General features: G+C 34.0%; 1 protein-coding gene and 1 long non-coding RNA gene across 5 annotated transcripts in view; one reads left to right on the top strand and one right to left on the bottom strand.

Moving 5' to 3' along the window:
• The window catches only part of NLGN4X (neuroligin 4 X-linked), a 164,583-nt gene that overhangs the window by 41,019 nt on the left and 104,104 nt on the right, over positions 1 to 19,460 (bottom strand). The window lies entirely within an intron of this gene.
• LOC128803677 (uncharacterized) lies at positions 12,673 to 15,603 on the top strand. Its single transcript, XR_008435802.1, has 3 exons — positions 12,673 to 12,866; positions 14,328 to 14,413; positions 15,340 to 15,603. It is a non-coding gene; the product is annotated as an uncharacterized LOC128803677 (long non-coding RNA).

Below are 19,460 nucleotides of genomic sequence, written 5' to 3'. Positions count from 1 at the left end.
TGGAATATATGATGGACACAGTATCTCTGTTGAATAGACTGAATTCCATCCTTATATTTCCACTGTCTGTAATCCATTGCATGAACTTCTATAGTCATCAATGGAAGCTGACATGGGTGTCAGAAAATAAAAATAAGCTCTCTTTCTCTGATTCTCAGTTCTGTTCAACAATATAGGAACTGAAATGCTGAAATGCCATTTCCTGCACTACTGAAGAGTGTCCCAAACATTAGGCCAAAGAGCATTCTAGAAAATATCCTTCTTATAGAATTTGCTTTCCTACTGACACTAAGCTGAACAAACAGAAATGCAAGAGGCAGGAAGCAATAAAGGAGACTCACCAGAGCAAGAGAATGGAATAAATAGAAAATGTTCTAAACAGCTCAGATGTCTAATCCATTGGATTATATTTCTATCTAGGAATTAAAGTACTTAAAATCCACTGATGCACATTTTTAGCTGTGAAACAGACAGATTTGTGCACATCACTGTGGCTGATGCATTCTCCCATAAATAAAATTTGAAGCCTAAGTAGGCCAATCAACACAAGTCTCAAAATTATTCCTTAAAAATAATCCTATATCAGATCGAAAAGAAAACAAAACCATCACCCCAAATAATATCAGTAGGGGCCAATTATGACAATTTTTGAAATTTATTACAATTCAATTTTGAAATCAAATATTAATTAGCATCTGAATCTTTAATATAACTGAATACTTTTGCTGTCTAAACTGCATCTTTGCATTTTTGTGGGAAAATGATTATTTAGCCAGAAATAAGAAAACGGCTCAGAACTGAATTTCTTTACAACAAAATAATCATATTTCCTTTTATTTTACTCAAATTAGTTTTTAAAATTGATATTATCTTAGGAATTATCTGTATTCTATCCCTGGATATTGAAAATAACCGTATAAATTTGTTCACTCCAGCAATATCACAGAATATCTATGTGCACTTTATTTAATATAAAAAATTCTAAATTCAGTTCTCTTCATGCCCAGCCTTTACAAAGGACAGTATGATGTCTTACTGGTTTCTGATGTGAAAAAGGGATGTAAAAATAAGTGACAAGATAAAAGACTTTGTTTGTCTAAGGAAGATATTTATAATTGAAATGAAAAACAAGTACAACCTACTCTATATAGAATACAAGTTGTTAAACTAGCCACAAGGTAAGGAAATTTGTTCCCAACCCTTTTTTAGTCGACTTTTCATTTTGTATTCTGATTCTTCATTCCCTTCTCTTTCGATGAGCTACTCCAATATCTTATGCATCAATTGAATGTAATAATTAAACTACTTTTTACAGAAAATTATTTTTGAGGTGATTTACACTGAAATACCTAATGTAATCTAAAAGTCATGCATGTAACATCTCAATGACAAACTGAAAATTGCTACATATTCATGACAAAATAGAAAAATGATGTCTTAAATACATATTTTTATTATTTTGTCTTATTGCCTTTAGATATCTTGTCAGGAAGTTTCAATGACAGTGAAGATACTATCCTCTGCTAAACAAAGAGTTCTCTTGTTCATTGGTTTTATTGCTATAAATCCAACTTCCTAAAAGACCATTAGGTGAATAAGACATAGCTGCTAATGTGGTCATGCAAAAAATAACCTCATTTTAATTTGTTGTTTTCAAAGTATATGAAATTTTATCACATTATTTAATATACTGTTTCTCTAGTATAATGTTTATTTGAGATGTAATAATATAAATTGCCACGTTTGGAAGGACAAAAAGTTACACCCTAGTATATGTACATATTTGTGTCATATTTTGCTCCAGATTTGGTCATGCTGAAAGAAACAGTGACTCAGTTATCCCATTCTGACAAGTCCTTTTCATTCTTTGCATTTAGTAACTAGGGAGATAAACTTTTATTTTTTTTCTAAGGTCAGATGTCATACGCTGGAGACTCATCTTCTGCTGTCAAAGCTGTTAGTGCTGTCAGGTCTTCTCCATGTTTCAGAATTGGTGTGCAGTGTTCCCATTAAATATTGTGTACTTTGTCCCCTCTGGGAATTGCAATTCCTTTTATTCAGCATGTCTTGCATTGTAAGTGACATCACTGTGTGTGTCTCTATGGCACTTCTATTTGGTGTTCCATGAGGTAATGCCATTTTTATCTCCAATATATCTACATTTCTTGCTAAAACTATTCCTTCAATTAACTCAGGGAAGAATACAAAGTTGAGCAGGCTCATTAAGGATATTGGACGACTGTCGTAAAACAAGATGTGTTCTTGGGAACCCCATTTAACTAGTGCTTGCTAGATTAGCAAGTATTAAAAGGACAACATTAATATAACTTACGAAGTTTTTTTTACTGTTTGCATATTTTGCTCGTTTGGTTTGTTTTCTATTTGAAAATGATAAATTATTTCCCAGAAACAGAAACCACTTACTCTGATAATAAAAACCAACTAATTCCAGAGACTGCATCAGAAGTAAATGTGTTTTGATACTACATTTGTCAACCCATATCCTTCTTTTCAGAGCTCCAAAAATAAGAAAGTCTGTATTTCTAGTTTATTTTTATTCAAGCAAGTCAACAGTTTAACTTTGGAAGAATGCAAAATGTATGATCTGAGTTATAAGATCACCTCATAAGAAAAAAACAAACAAACAAATAAAAATCTATACCTATGCTACAGTGCCAAGTAGTGACATGGCTCAGTTCACATCACAGGCAAAACAAATATTCCATGAAGCACATTAAACATTTTCTCCAAGTTTTCCTATTTGATAATCCATCAAAACTTGACTGTTAGAGGGTGAAAAAAAATACGAAAACAACAACAACAACAAAAAAATATCTAAACCCGCAAAATAAGAGATAACCTGTCTGAAATACTATTTTAACAGTAGCATGGAATACCTCCTTCCTGTATCCCAAGAAACTCACCTGAATCATTGACAATCCTTACTTACCCTTGTCTTGGTCGTTACACCCACAAAGAAGCTGAAAAGAGCTATCATTTCCAGGGACAAGACTGTGCTTTGAATTCCAGTACACACAAATTGTAATACCCTAAATATTTCAGGTCTTTTGGAGTTGTCTGGAGTAAGGTTTTCCTAGTTCAAATAGTTCTACCATTACTTGATTGTTGAGTCAAATTCTTGGATGCCTTTACTTGAAAGTCACAGTGCTAGAAAAAGGGATTTTTTTACTCTTTTTTAACAGCTTTTAACAAGCTTGTTATTATTTTTTAATTCCATTCAGCATGATAAAAATACTCTCTTTTTTAATAAACATTCTGATTACTTTTTTAATATAATCAGTTTTGTCTACTATCATTATGAATTTCTTAATAAGTTTCTGTAAGAATTCTTAAAAGACAGTTGATATAATTTTAACTGTTTTCAATTCCTTCTAATTAAAAAGGTCAGGGTATGTTTATTAATTTATTTAAATTCATTTTTAAAGTGCTACTATTTTCACTTCTTTAATTTTTTAAAACCCTTCAGGGAACAAAAATTCACTAGAACTGAGGTCATGTTTTGAATTCATGACAGACAAGGTTCAAACATGATTTTCTTAAGCTATTATCTGACTGTGAAAGATCAGTTTTTAGATCATCAGCTCCTAGAAGCTTTGATGACTGGTTTTGTGGGGTTTTTTTGCTTCTTTTTTTCTTTGTTTTTCCTCTTGTTTCCTGAAGGTGGTAGAGTTCTGCTAAAAAGATATTTATACTAGTGGCAGCAGTATAGAAGACACTGTTTTGGAAAAATCAATGGTTCTTAAATGTGTTAAATATATTTTTTCAACTGACAGTAACAGTATATACCTTTCACTAGAAATTTAATGATGCTATGCATACCTCACCTTCTACTGCTGATTTCATATAAGCTACATATTCTTAAAAGTCTCATTAAAATAAAAACCAAAATGAAATAACAAACTGTTTTATAGAATGTATTTGACTGTACTAAAGCAAAATAATTACATTGCTAATGTTAATTCACATTGAAATGACAGGACTGAAAAAGAATAAACAAACTTGTAGAACACTATTACTACTAAAGTTTCAATTATTAAGAAGCATGCAAAAAAAGTCCCTGAAAATAACTCCAAAACACCACAAATGTTGTAAAGAGACACTAGATTAGACTCAGGAGAACATTTTGTGAACTTAACTTTCCATGATACTACAACAACTTCAAATCATTTTTCATGGCAAAAAAAGTAAAGAAAAAAATGTGATTTTAAAGAATGTCCCAGTATTTAAGTGGAATATTATTTGTGAATACAAGGAAGGATTTGCCAAAAACTTATCCTTTACATCACATAATCACAGAATGATGAGGATACAAGGGTATCTCTGGAGATAATCTAGGCCAACCCCTTTTATTTAAGCAGGTTCACCTGGAGCAGTCCTCAATCCACCTCACTGTCCACTCATCTAACTCACACTTATTGAACTTACCTATGAGGATGTTATGGGAGACAGCGTCAAAAGACCTTCAGAAGTCAAGGTAGATGACATCTACTGATGTCCCCAGGTATCTATCTCCCTCCGAGCTGCCAAGACTTTATTTGCAGTTCAGAGAAGAAGGCAGCCCTAAAACTTTGCCCACTTCTTAATTCACTGCTTAAAATGAATTAGATTAATTTTACCTACCTCTGCTATGAGGAGAGGATACACCACATATAGCTAGATATCCAAGTTGTGTAAGTTCCCAGTCTACTCAATGAGATGAGCTCCCAACTAGACTTCACCTTCCAAGTCCTCAAGAGGTGACATATTTACTTCATGTAGAAAGTATTCCAGTGTCAACAATTCAAGCTTGTAGATCCAGTTAGCATCATTATATATTTGAGTAAAATTATTTTTAAACAGGAACATTTAAGAAAAGGTTTGAAAATTGGTCATTTTGAGAATCACATATAGTATAAATTACCAGATGTTCTGTCAGAATTAAAAGGCTCTGAGAATTTATTTTCCATTTCATTCTCATGCTTTCTTATTTAAACTTTGGGCAGGTAGTCTGTTACTTCCATTATTTAACAAATATTCAACAAATTATTTAACAACCAATTTCTTTTCATTCTGGTTGAAAATCACCTCCATGGACTGGAAGTGTAATCCTCTTTCTTTAATTTAATACCTTAGGCCATTTTCCCAGATTCTGAAAGGTGATTCAGTGTACCCATGTCAGATACGAGCCTTAATCACCAAGTACAGGAAATACCAAGGAATGTTATTTACTTCAGTCCAAGGTAGAAGTAAATGAAGTAAAACAAAGCACTGGTTTCAGACATGTTTCCAGAAGGGTCCTATCCACCAAGACACAATGAACTTGCACAGGACTCTCCACTGTTTTGTTTCATCAAGCTGAGAAAACATGCGGCTGAGAATATGAGAAAAGGAAGCGTAGGCTGAAATTTAGGATAGAAAAGATAAGAAACACACCTCAGCAAAAAATTGCTGGCTACTTTTTCCACAATGTTCAGCACAGGTGGTGACCCCAGTTTCACTCTTCTGAAGTACTGTAACCATCACACTATTATCGACCACAACAACCAGGTCAAAACAAGCTAGTTATAGGTCTGACATTGTCTGGCTTCTGAGGTCTCCCAAGGGATTTAGGTTCTCAGATCTTTATCCAAAACCTGCCTGTATTGTATCTCAGTGCAGCAGGTAGGTAAGGAGGTGACATTCCACCCATCCCCTCAACCTCCAATTAATCTTAGCTTTTGTGGTGATTCTTTCCTTCTGTTCTTTCTCACAACCTGTCTTGTTTGCAGTAAGAAATGCACCTGCTGTGAGTTTAAGCTTGCTCAGGGTGGAGGTGGTTAGTTATTATTCAGTGTTTTGCTTACTCAGTATATTTTTCAGCTTCTGTTTTTCCTATAATCTCTCCTGTTCCCAAGCACTGAAAATATAAAAATATTATTTTATTTAGTGCTACTTGACCTTTAGAAACTTAGCCCATCCTTTTTGACCCTTTCCTGAGTTTAGATAGACTTGAACCAGACAAATATTTTAAATCAGAGAATCAAAGAATACATCATTAAAGATTTTGCTTTTCATGTTTACATGTTTCAATAAAACAATGAATATACATAGATGCTGTATAACTTTTTAATAGAATGATCTTTCAAAAATATTAGGTAAGAGCAGGCCCATTTCTGATAACAACAGTTAAAAAAGGGAGCCTGCAAGGACAAAAAAATATATTCCTACCTATATTTAAAAAAAAGTGAATTGAAAAGTTGTTTCAACTCAAATTTGCAGCAACCCTTTGCAGGGGTTAAAAGTAAATCTTTACAAAACACTAAAATGCTTCTCTGGATAAATTAATATTCTGTAATCACATCTGCAGGTTTAGAGGTTGTTTAAGTTTGGGGTTTTTTTTTCCCATTTTTTCTAACAATGAATTCCCAGCACATTTTTAAGGGACAGAGGTCATAATGTGACTGAAGTAGACAAGAGACATTTTGCTGAATCAGAGCCAACTGCTCAGCACCTTACAGAATCAAGTGTCAAATTAATTTATTTGGTTATTGAGCCACTCATTTTGAAAAGAAAAGTTCTATATCTTTATGTGTAGATTATGTAGTCACTTTCTCTGACACAGCTGACTTTGAAACACCTTTGGAGAGAAAAAGGTATCAATTTTCCTTATGTATATTTTTGTATCTACAATACCAAACATTTCTTGGGCCCCACCAAGCCCAACAGTCAGTTCCAACTTCTGTGTTGCACTGTTCTTTTCCTTTTGATTAACTTGTTATAGAGCTCTTGACATTTTTTTATTATTTAAAAGAAATAAAATAATATAATACCATCTCAGAAGTTTAGTGTATTTCAGACCAAGTCATTATTGTTTGGACAGGAATTTTGCTTCCAGTTACTAATTTTAAATATTTTTCCGCAATTATTTCACTATATTCTCTGTTGTCTCCATTCTTTTGTGGTTTGTGCCTAGCATAGCTGCAAGAGAAATATACAGGCCTATATAAATGTTATCATTATCTTTCACTGCAGTTTTATATGCTATAATCCTTCTCCCCTGCTTTAACAATTCTTAGCTCTCACAAAAACAAACAAACAACCAAAAACCAAAACAAACCCACTAAAAACCCAATTAAAATAATCAAAAGAGCCCCAAAGAAATAAAATATTAAGTTTTCTTTTATAGAATTTTTTAAAAGGCTTGATTTCTTTTTAAGTGAATTAACTAAATTTAAGTATTTCTGTAAGAAACATAGTTTTTCTTGTTTTCCTAATATCGTCAGTGGGATTTGAAGCCTCTCCTAGAGGGAACTTCACCTGAACTAGGCTCCTGCTGTGGGGCACTCCCTGAAGGAGTCTCTTTTCCTTGCTAAATGCTTACTGCTCAGAGAGCCTGCTGAGAAAAGGCTCCTGCTTACTTCACACCCTTCCTGTTTTCTTGTCAGCCCCTGGCTATAAAGTTGCTGAAAGCCATAAAGGGGATTTCAAAATGAATCATGATTGGTGTTCATGGAAAGACCAACTGCTCTAATTTTATGGGACTACTATTGCTCATACTTCATCCCTTTGGGAGACATAAAGAATAGAAAGACTTTCTAGTGGAACCTTAGAAATTTTTTACTTTCTCTACAGAGAAAGTAAAAAATTTTAAAAATTGTGTTTCAGAGTTTTTCTATTTACTCAGCAGCCATTTAAGGGCATAGGAACCCTCTATAACTTACACGTCCTCTGTCCTGTCAGCAACCTCTTCCATGTAGTCTTGTACTAGACTGCAGCTGGGAGACCCAAGACCTCGGCCATAGCTCATTCCCTCCCACTATCTCCTTTATTTGAAAGAACCAGGTGCCATTAAGTATCTTTAACATGCACTTCTCCTTGGATTCTGTTAGATTACACTTCTGCAGTTAGTTCCACTCAGTGGGTTATGTCCAGTCCTTCACTCTTAGCTCTTGGAAATTAGCTCTTGGGGTTACCCATGTGAATAAAGCATCTTGGACACATACCAGACTACATTCTTCAGGGCAAGGAAAAGGGATAAATTATATTTTTTTCTATATGAAGGAAAGTTATAAGAAACATGTTTTATTACTTCTTTCTTTTTAAGCTATAATATTCTAAAAGCCATAGTCAGTATTCACAGCAATGAAGAAGACAAAATAATCAACTTTTCTCTTCTTGTTTATATAGCAGTGTTCTCACTGGTAACTATTTAATGTAGTTTTTTCTGTGTTTGAAGGCTCAGATTAGATTTTAGGATATCATCTGCACTCAGTAAATAATGATCAATAAACATTAGACAAGAATCTAATGTATCAATTCAACACATAAATTAAATATATATAGATTTTGAGAAGGGCATTTCTTCAGTGTATTTAAATGCAATTCTCTTCAATTTGATCACAAAGACATTAATGAACAAACAAGCATGTATCAAGTACTTATTCAAATTTAACAAACCACTACTTTGAATAGTCAGGGCTTGGTATAAACACAGCTGCAATACTTTTTGTTTGTCTGTTCCATGACCATAAAAAAATTTCTGTCTTCTAAAGGAACCGTTGAAATCCCTACTTCTTCACCAAAAACTTAATGTGCACAGTTTGATCCTTCAACTTTGTGTTAACATTTACATGAGAAAAAAACCAAAAAACACCAGCAATTCAGAAGGAAAGGTGGCAAAAAATGCAGAACTATTGAGAATGTGCTTAGAATACATTTTAAAATTATTAAAATATGTTAACACACTCATCTTTCATACACCATGCAGTATATAGAACTGGTTTTCATCAATAAGTCTACGTGTTATTACCAGTGAGGAAGGTGGTGATTCTCCCTGCACCAGACACTGCTCTTTAGAAATATTCTATTGTTTTTCAAGGTCTTTGACAGGATTTTCTTTTCTTTTAAAATTTATATACCTATCTGTGTACAGAAAGTAGGCCAAGAAATAAAGACAAAAATTTTGAGTCCAAAAAATTGGGTAGATAAGAATTAGAATCACTTAAGAAAAAATATTACTGCTGAGAAGTATACATAAAAATTCAATTTTCCACATTCATGCAAAGCCTAGAACTTGCTTCCACAAAACCTAGATTTACACTATTAATTAAGTTGGAATATTCTTATCTGAAAAATGTTCAGGGGATTTCAAAAGAGATGATTTAAAGAAAAACATAAGTACCATTTGTAACAATGTGATTAGACTATGATACTATGAAAAATAAGGAAATCTCTCAAACAACAAAAGTCTAGTACGGGCATGATTTTAGATAAGTTAATAAAGAAAAAAATATATGCACATATAATGTGTTGTTATTTATTTATTCTTTCCTTTTAGAAAGCTATTTTGAAAGTAAATACTATTTTTTTTTTTACTGGGTTCTTTGTTCTTGGCACAGACTATATTTTCCGGATCAGACTATTTTCTAAACACATGAGCTTGTCTTTTACTGGGCAAGTTGGATGTCACCTTAGTGACAGCCACATGCACAATACCACTGTCACAGATTGTAAGCCTTCCCTTCAGTGTACACTTACAGCTTTCATTCAGATATTCTTATTGCTCAGCCTCTGTCATATAAAAGCACTAGAGCTTTAAATAATTAATCAATTAAAAACCAAAAAAAAAAATCCCCAACAATAGGAGGCAATTTGTGTAGTAATTTACAGGGCATGATATTCAAAAATAACTTAAAAATAATTAAATACTTAATAACTACTCTAACAATTGGAGGTCCTTTCATCTTAAGCCTATCACCTAATTCTGCCTTAATTCCACATGGTGATTATCTAGTTCACACTTGGTTGTGTCTGCCTTTTCTTTACCTGGCATCTGAGTATTTTATCTGCTGTTGGCATTCAATTTTGCTCTTTCCCATTTTGTAATTCTCCTATTTTTAGAAGCCAATCATCCCTTTGAACATAACTGTCCAGCCAGTCCCTGTGCAAAATACACAGCGAGCTGCAGAAAATGATTATGGCACAATGGGCAATCAGACCTTGAAACCGTGTCAAAGGTAACCTTCAGCCCTTTCATCCTTCGGCAGTATGCAAGACACGTCTGATGCTCATACATACAAAACAGTCACCTCTGACTAAGAGGATTTGAATGTGATTCCTGGGTTACCAGGAAGAACAAAGATACATGGTATAAATAGGAGGAATACATGAAAGCCATCAACTTCAGGAAATATGACATTTCATGTCCCTGCATCAATGGGTCAAAGATTACTGCTTTATGTGGCATTGAAGATGGAATGCACCAAGAGGAGCTCAAGGATGAAAATACTGGACTTTTTAGATTTTCTTTTCTGTTTTCAACTGCAACTGGTATATCTACTATTTAACATGGTCTGAGTATTACTTTGAAAGCACTACACAGAATAAATATATGCAATAAAATAAATTAAGGCATAGGCAGGTTCACAGGAAAAAAGATCAAACTGTTTCAAGGATGTCTTTTCATTTTTTACAAGTTTTACATTAATGATAATTTTGATTGCATTTGACTAAGCATCTTTTCAGGGATATGCACAACCTACCTGGCACCACAAGAAGACATTATGAGAAATATAACAAAGGTACATCAGTATCTTTCAGAAAAAGTGATATCAGAAGCAGATGATCAAAGAATCTGATGACTACACAACATAGCTTGCACATTTTCTGATGCTATCATGTTTATATTTAGAAATTTATATTTATTTGGAAGCATCTAAGAATGGGACTGATCTATTCTTTTCATGTTATTTCTAAACTTCAGACTGCAAAACACCATTCCTGTTGTCTTGCATATGCTAGTTCTAAAGCAGCCATAGGTAAAATGGATGAGTTTGCTGGAGCCTACAACTATGATTTGCAGAAATTGCTTTCAGTCAGATGTGTGAAATGCTTTCTCAGTCCAGAGTTGCATGTTTGCTAGAATGGGTTAAAAGAAGGAACTTTACCACTGATTTACTCATTGCACAGTTCAAGGCAAGTTTCCCAGTTCCCTATCTTGTGCCCTAATCTATCATTAAAAGGGATATGGGAGAAGAGAAAAGTCAGGGGTCAAAGATTTTGCAGGAGTTTCAAGGTCAGTAAAGACTTCATATGATGAAATTTCCTCATAAAGTCACTACTGAGCTGTAACTTCTAATTAAAGCTGAATATAACAACAATAAAAAGAATATGGAAAAACTGAGCAATTACTATTTTAAATTACTGTTCTTGGCAGAATTGAGAATCAGGAGTTATGGCTTTACATAACACCTCACTCTTCCACTTCAGGATGGAGCAAACATATTGTGGAGCTTTTTTTCCCCCTGAGCTAAACACTGAATAGTGTTAAATATGTTCCTTAAGTACTCATAAGTTTGGATGATTCCAAATAGGGAATACTTGTTGGCATTCAGTAATTTCTTGGTCTTACAGGATAAAAAATTATTATCTTTGCACTAGTCTTAGAGGCTTCAATATTTAAAGTGCTATTTTAATGAGGAAATCTCCTATTTCACAGGAAAGAAAAGAGTCGCTGCCCAAGGGAAACGTCCATGCAAGAAGAAATTTATTGTAACAGCTGCTCTTAGAAATGTTTGACCTTATTTCCACTGTAGAAAAAATTAGGGAACTGTGTAAAATATTTTAAAAAGTGCAAAAGTAGCATAGGAAGAAATTAACATTCTACCCAATAGTTCTTCCCTTCTTCTCTGTTATCTTGGCTGTTAGGATCACATTATTTTAAAGGCCAATATTTTAATAATCACTGTATCTGCAAACCATACATTCTGCTTAGCAACATTATCTTATTCTGAAATATAAAAATTTAAAAGATGTTACAATTTAGGTTCACAAGAGATATAAAAAAGTTGTGTCTGTTTTTTCAATTTGTCCATATTTTCCTAAAGTGATTTGCTTTATATATATATATCACAGGATGTTAATTGAGAAGTGGCATAACTCACACCTGCAATGTCTCCAATACTTGCATTTTTTTAATTTAAAAAATGTATGATTGTTTAAAGTAATAAAGGCTTATTATTTTAAAGGGGCAACATTTATCTATTTCATATTAATTCTGTAAAAAAAATTTCAGTTTCAGATAAGTACTCATTTTATACATTACAATTTGAAAAATAAACTGTATAGGTTCAAGCAAATACTTAGTTTTCTATTTAGTAACTGAACAAGATAGGAGAAAGTTAAGAGAAAGATTAAAATATTTCCATTTGTATTAAGAGTATGTTTTCTTCACTTGGCCAAAATTGGAAACTTCTTAAACTAATTTCCTGTTGAATTAAATAATCCCATATGGTATAAAAGGTCACCTATGGATACTTTAATTAAAAAAAATATATATATATGTGTGTGTGTGTGTGTGTGTGTGAATTCTGACTGGGATAGAGTTAATTTTCTTCATATTGGATGGTATGGGGCTGTGTTTTGGATTTGTGCTGAATAAAGTTTAATAGAGATGCTTTTGTTATTGCTGAGTGATAGTTACACAGAGCTAAGGCCTTTTCTGATTTTTCTACTGCCACACTGGGGAGAAAGCTGGGGGTGCAAGGAAGACTGTGAGGAGACAAAGATGGGTCAGATGACCCCAGCGGAACAAAGGAATAGTCTAGGCCTTATGACATCATGCTCAGCATATAAAGTGGATGGAAGAAGGAGGAAGGAGAGGACATTTGGAATGATGGTGCTTGTCTTCTCAAATAACTGTAACATGTGATGGCTCCCTGCTCTCCTGGAGATAGCTGAACATCTGCCTGCTTATGGGGAACACCAAATTAATTCTTTCTTTTGCTTTGTTTGTGCATGTGGCTTTTGCTTTCACTACTAAAATATCTTCATCTCAACCCATGAGTTTTCTGGCTTTTATCCTTCCTGTTTTCTCCCTGATCTTACAGGTACAGGAGTGAGTGAGTGGCCGAGTGGGGCTTGATGAAACCATGACAACATACTGAAATCCTTTTTTCTAAAGGGAATTTACTCTGTCCATACCTCTTGTGTCGATCATGTAGAAGGTTTCTGCAGCAGCTGTTTTCAAATAGTCATTACTTATTACAGAATGACACTTCTATTCTTGAATTCACCATTGATATTCTGAATGTCTATGAAGTTATCGCCTCTTGCTACTTCACTACTTCTGCTCATTTTCAACATGTGTGTACACATTTATCTGTGAAGAAGCTCAGTAAATGAACAGCTTTATCTACGATGATGTCTGATTCTTAATCCCCTGAGTGATACACAAAGTTCACAGTTCTGTTTAAATAAACCTCTTTAAACACTTTTTTTGTCTTGTAAATTCTACTTAAAGATATTTAATAATATTCCATCTCACAACCACTATAAAACAATAGAAGCAAATATCTGATAACTTTTGGGATGTCTAATGTTCAAAATTCTGTTTCCCCCTAAACTGTTGCTCATAATGTATTCAAGAAGACTAAAAAAAGTAATTTTTGTCTATAAGCACTGCTTCCTTGATATTTTTTTTCAAAACTGAAGTTCTGACAGCCTTTCCAGTACATCTCCCATATATTTTATAAATATTCCAGACTATTGTCTGGTATGCCTAGGCATGAGAAATATGTGCAACTTCCCACACTTTAAAGGAGTCTATGTATTCAGGATTCAAGTTGCATGGACAAACTGCCTACAGTCCAGTGTTTTGGAATGTTTTGTAAATTCTGTGAAATGTCTCATTTGCTACATTACAGGTAGTTGCTTACAGGCAATGTAACCAAATTTGTTTAACATATGCCAGTCAGACTTGCCACATGTCATAAGTGATAAGTGATCACATGTCATAAGTGATTTTTATTGATTTTGATTGATTATTTTATCTCAGGGAAGTATCAAGAAAAATACACCAGGAAAAATGGAAAACAATTATTTAGAATATAAACTTACAGCACACTGAATTGGATGCAGTTTTTTTGAATACTGGTACAGTTCAAGATCATCCTGTAGGTGTCCTTACAAATTAAAAACAAGGAAAGTCAGAAAATCACAATTTCCTCAGACACATGTTGACTTTAACTTTTGTTATTATACTCTTCAGTACACTTTAATCAATGCTATGTGGTAGTGATCAGTGAAATTAACCAAAGACCTTGCTCAGAATTTTTTTATGCAGTTTTGCTTTTTCTATAAGCAACAGTAAGCATGTTTCATTTTACCAGAAAAGGGAAGATGCTCAGTTCTTTCCTAAGTAAAATATATTAAGTTGTAAATATGTCAAACTATATTTGACAACATCACTAGTTCTTATTTTCTTATTTTCTCAGCCCTGCCAAGAAGACTTGGGAGTGCTGGTGGGTGAGAGACTAGACATGACCCTAAAATGTGTCCTTGCCTTTCAGAGAGCCAATAAAATCCTGGGATGCATCAAAAGAAGCATGACCAGCAAGCTGAGGGAGGTGGTTTTGTCCCTATACTCTCATCTCTGGTGAGACTCCCCCTGGAATCCTCAGCACAGGAAGGATATTGACCTTTTAGAGTTAATCCAGAGGAGGGCTGCTAAATTCATTAGTGGTATGGAACACCTCTCCTATCAGGAGAATTGGGATTATTCAACCTGGGAAAGGGAAGGCTTTGGAGTGACCTAATTGTGTCCCACAAGAAAGATATAGAGGGACTGTTACAAGAGCATGAAGTGACAGGATAGGCGGAAATGGTTTCAAACTAAGAGCAGGTTTAGATTAGATATTAGGAAAAAATCTTTACTGGGGGTGGTGAGGGACTGGAACATGTTCCCTGGAGAAGCCATGAATGCCCCTTCCCTGGCAGTATTCAAGGCCAGGTTGGATCTGGCTCTGAGGAACCTGATCTAATGGAAGGTGTCCCTGCCTGTGGCATGGGGTTTGGAATTAAATGACCTTTAAGGTGCCTTCCAACCCAGGCCATTCTATGAGTCTATTGTTGGATTTTTCTGACTTTGTCTTCTATTTACTTCCCCTTATAAATAGAAAAATGCATAGGTGATTTATTAGAATTTCTAAAGTAGTGCCTCTCTATATATTAATTCTCTAAGACATCAGTTTCTCTTAGGCAGGATATATCAAAGTCATACATTCTGAGTACTGCCTTTGAAGAAATTGAAATGTGGAAGGGGTAAAATGTCACCAATTAGTCACTGTGGTGACTGGCCTTTTTATGTTTCTAAATGAAATTTCTCTTCATTGAGATGACATAGGACGTGTTTCCAGATAGGAGAATTTTAAGATAGTCTTCTTTTAGGTACCATCTCTTGGCAGATACCAAGATGCAAGCAATTTGTCCTCAATGATTCAGCTATATAGCTAACTGATTACCAGAATGAGATACTTGTTGGAGTGATTTGCTTCCTCTTATGATCTTTGCAAATTATTTCAGATTCAAGTTATTAAAATGAAAGGAAGACCTTCTCTGCAATAAGAGAAGATATTGCATTTTAAGGAAGACAGTCTGAAGGTGAAAACTGGATACCTTAAATTGAAAGACAAAAGTCCTACATGATTTAAAAGCAGGAGGATTTAATCATGAATGTCAGAAAAATTTGTCCCACAGGTTACTGAATATATTGCATGCAGTTATGAAGAAGAAATAATAGTTCAAGGTGCGCGTTATTTTAGCGGGTATGCACAATGGATTTTTATCTTCCCCATAAAGTTACTTTTTCACAAGACTATATTTGAAGTAAATCTCTGGAATATTTTCTTGTCAGTGTTGTCCATGTACATATCTGCTATGAAGGTCATAAAGGGGACAAAGTATTTTAAATAAAAAACATTGATTATGAAGATAAATTATTAAATAAGTTTGTATTTTTTTTTTTTTTTTAGATTTTTAAAGTGCCTAAGAGATAAAACTTACTGAAAACTGACTGATAAGTATTGAAAAGTAGAAGTCTAGCTGGATTTTATTCTCTCTTATCAGCCACAGGCATGACTAGCTGGCTTCAGTAGGCACTATAAAGGTCTCAGTAAAATTAACTTGCATTTCAATTGAGCCTTGACTAAAATCACAGGAAAAACCCACACATATATACTGGGAGAGGAGCAGCTGGAGAGCAGCCCTGCAGAAAGGATCTGGGGATGCTGGTCAGCAGTAGGCTAAGCAGGAGTCAGCAGGGTGACCAGGCAGCCAAGAGGACAAACCCCATCCTGGAGCGCATCACCAGCTGCTCAAACCAGACAGTTATCCCACCTCATTCAGCCTCACCTTGAGTATAGTTCTGGTCCCTGTGATTTAAGAAGAATGTGAAAGTCCTTGAATGCATCCAGAGGATGGCACCAAAGCTGATGTCAGGGCTCAAATGCATAAGAGAAAAGGTTTTTCACCAAGGCCCCCTTTTTCTTTCCCCACAAAATAACCAAATAATTTAAATTCTGACATTCTGAAAAACAGCAGAAACTTCCACACACCAAAATAAGTGATTGAAATATTCTTTCTTTAAAAACAAAAGATTTACAGCATTTGAAAATGAAGATAAGATCATTTCAGAAAGAAGCAATCTTGAGTCTAGCATTGTAGAGACTATGTGCATATATATAAGCAGATACAAAGTGCCATGAACTCCTGGTTGTGGTTGTATAGAAAAAAAGCAATTATTCTCCTGTCACTCTATTGCTATGAAAAAAACAGATTTTTTTTATCACTCTGTAATCCACATTAGCAGAAAAGAGAAATCTTTTGCATCTTTGAGAAGTCATCAATTGAAACAATGTAATTTCTCTGGAGAGTAAGGGAAAAGTAAAGATGAAATGAGGACCTTATGAGTCATAGCTTTTTCTCTCTTCTATTTTGGGAGTACAACATCTGTAAGCTACTCTTTATTCAAGGATATTCAGAATTGAATTCCTTGTATTTTTATCAAGGACTCATCCAAGTCCTTGATTAAAAACAATTAACAATCTAGAGCAGAATGTATGCTTGATTCCTCCTACTTCCCACAGTAATATAAAAATGACACACAGAAAGTGTGGGATTTTTTTTGGTTGCTGGTTTGGTTTGTTTGCCCTATGTCCAAGAAACAGGAATTCTCCAAATATTTTCTGGTAAAAGGAAAACTGTACAGAAGTTAAGGAGCTTTACAGCCAAATCTCTTAGAAGTTTACAGTAGCTAAGTCATCTGTATCAAAACCATGAAGTTTTCATATAGATATGAAATACTGCCAGTATTTCGCCCTGAAAGATTCTCAACAGAAGAAAATTTTCACAGATTGTCTTGCTGGGGACTAATGCAATCCCACTGAAAGTATAAAGGCATGAAATTTTTCTCATGATTAATTAGCCTCAATGTGATATTTGGTTGTGGGCTAGACAGTATCTGTAAATTAATGTATTATTTGTTACCTTCTTATTTGACCAAAATATCTTCTGATAGAAACACAACTAGTCATTACAGATGAGATTATAACAGAAACATAATGCAGTTAGGTACCTACTTGCTAATAAAATGTGGAAATATTTTCAAGGAGCACTTCAAAATTCATTTCACTACTCATTTCAAATATTTACAACCAGACAACTTGTTGTACATGCAACAAAAGTGAAATGTGAAAAATCATACTTAAATTGTTTTAAAAGGAGTCACATACTTGAGTAAATGTTAAACATTGATTTAACATTTCTAGCAGAAATGAAATTGCAAACTTATTCATTATATTCACAGAAACTGGTTTTGTTTCTTTACATGGCTAAGATTTGATTTTTTGCAAATTATGATTGTATGAGTGACAAAAGTTAGGTACCTTCTAGTTTTATTCTTGTCTCTAAAATTCTAATGAAGTATAAGTATTTATTTTACCTTTTCCCAGATCCCAAACTGGGGGTACTTAGTTTTAGGAAACATACATAATACAATCCACAAAAGGTGTGAAAATGGGGAGCAGAAAGAATGGAAAATTCTTAAATAATTTTGTCCTTTTCACTTTTTTCAACAGTAATTTTATTGCGTCCAGTGCTGTTATGCTTTCTCCTAATCAATATGAGCTTTAAATGAACAAATGCTATCACAGGAAACTTGACACCAATGAAAGCCAAAAGGATACATTATTTTGATTTCCTAAATGGAAACCATAATTTTCAATTAGAAAGCAGAAATGGAAAGATGAAAATGGATAGCCTTTCTCAGCTGCTAACCTTTACCTGCAGATATCTATTGAAGAATGCACTTAACATCCATCACCAGGAAGCTTTATTCATTCAATATTTTCAGATATTTTACAGAGGCTTTTGGAGATATTAAAGCAAAAAAAAAATCCATCTGTTCTAAAATGGAAACTCTAATACCACACTGAAAGCATGTTTTTAGCTCTCTATACTGTATACTCATATACTGTGTGAACAAGTATTGTAAAGCAGTAAAGGTATTTTGATCCTTCAGTGTCTGCCAGGCTCTAATTGCAAGGAATTATGTGGGAGGTATAAAATAATTCAGGAAAAAATGCACTTGTTTTGTGCTATCCTTCCAAGAGCTGGTGAAATAATGCATCTTTTAACTCTTTTAACCACTGCAAGATGCTCCCCTGTCTCCTTGTGAACAAAGTAACAAAATTTACTGCACACACACACTATTGCTATTCTGATTATGTTAACAGGCTCATTTCCAAGGGGTGGTTAGATTAAATTGCACCTTTCTTTTTTTCTTTTTTTTTCTCTTCTAATTTCTGTATAAAACCTTGTCTCTTACAAAATGATAGATTTGACATGTATTTCTTTTAGTCAGCCAGAATCTTCATAATAGTATTAAAAGCATGTCTCTCACAGTAACTTTCTGGATAACATGTCCAGAAACACAGCTGGATAAACACAGCATGCATTGGGTTGGTAACTGGCTCACAGATCAGGTCCAAAGGGTCCTTTTACACTATCTTGTAGCTTTTTGATCTGTTTTACTGTATAGGCTATGATAAAAAATATTTTGTAATACCATGCTCTACTGTCATAGTCAACTGGCTCAATCCATCAAGCCTGGAGAAACTGGATTTTGTTGAATTTAGGTAAAAGGAACTCTCTGTCAAAAGTTTCTTGCTAAATTCCACTTTTGACAATTACATTTCAACAAACAATATACCTAATTTTAGAAGCTCTATGAGGCTACACATAGCTACTGATGACACTGTTACTTAAGCATTTGTTGCTTCTGATATTTGAAATGGAAGAGTCTAAATCAAATGGTATATGGATAGAGCTTATGAGCTGCATTTGCACAAACACAATTTCTGTGACTGTAAAAATATAATTAAAATATAATATAAAAGGAAGTTTTACCAGAAGCAAAAATAAAAGAATTAAAGATCATATTTGCAATGTTTACAAAAATATGTTAATAGCAGTGGGATTAACAGGTGTTATACTGGGAATTTAGGAATTACACTGAACTAGGAAATCAGCTATGAAAACTAACATTAGCTAACAAATTGTTAGCCAACTGAGAAGAAACATGAGACCAAACTGGCCAAGAAATTTGCACGAAGCTTAGAGATGTGAGTGAGGCAATATAGAGAAGT

Source organism: Vidua macroura, chromosome 2 (genome assembly GCF_024509145.1).
Source record: "Vidua macroura isolate BioBank_ID:100142 chromosome 2, ASM2450914v1, whole genome shotgun sequence".
Taxonomy (NCBI): Eukaryota; Metazoa; Chordata; class Aves; order Passeriformes; family Viduidae; genus Vidua; species Vidua macroura.
Note: the sequence above shows the minus strand (reverse complement) of the source record. Positions and strands in the feature narration are given on the sequence as shown.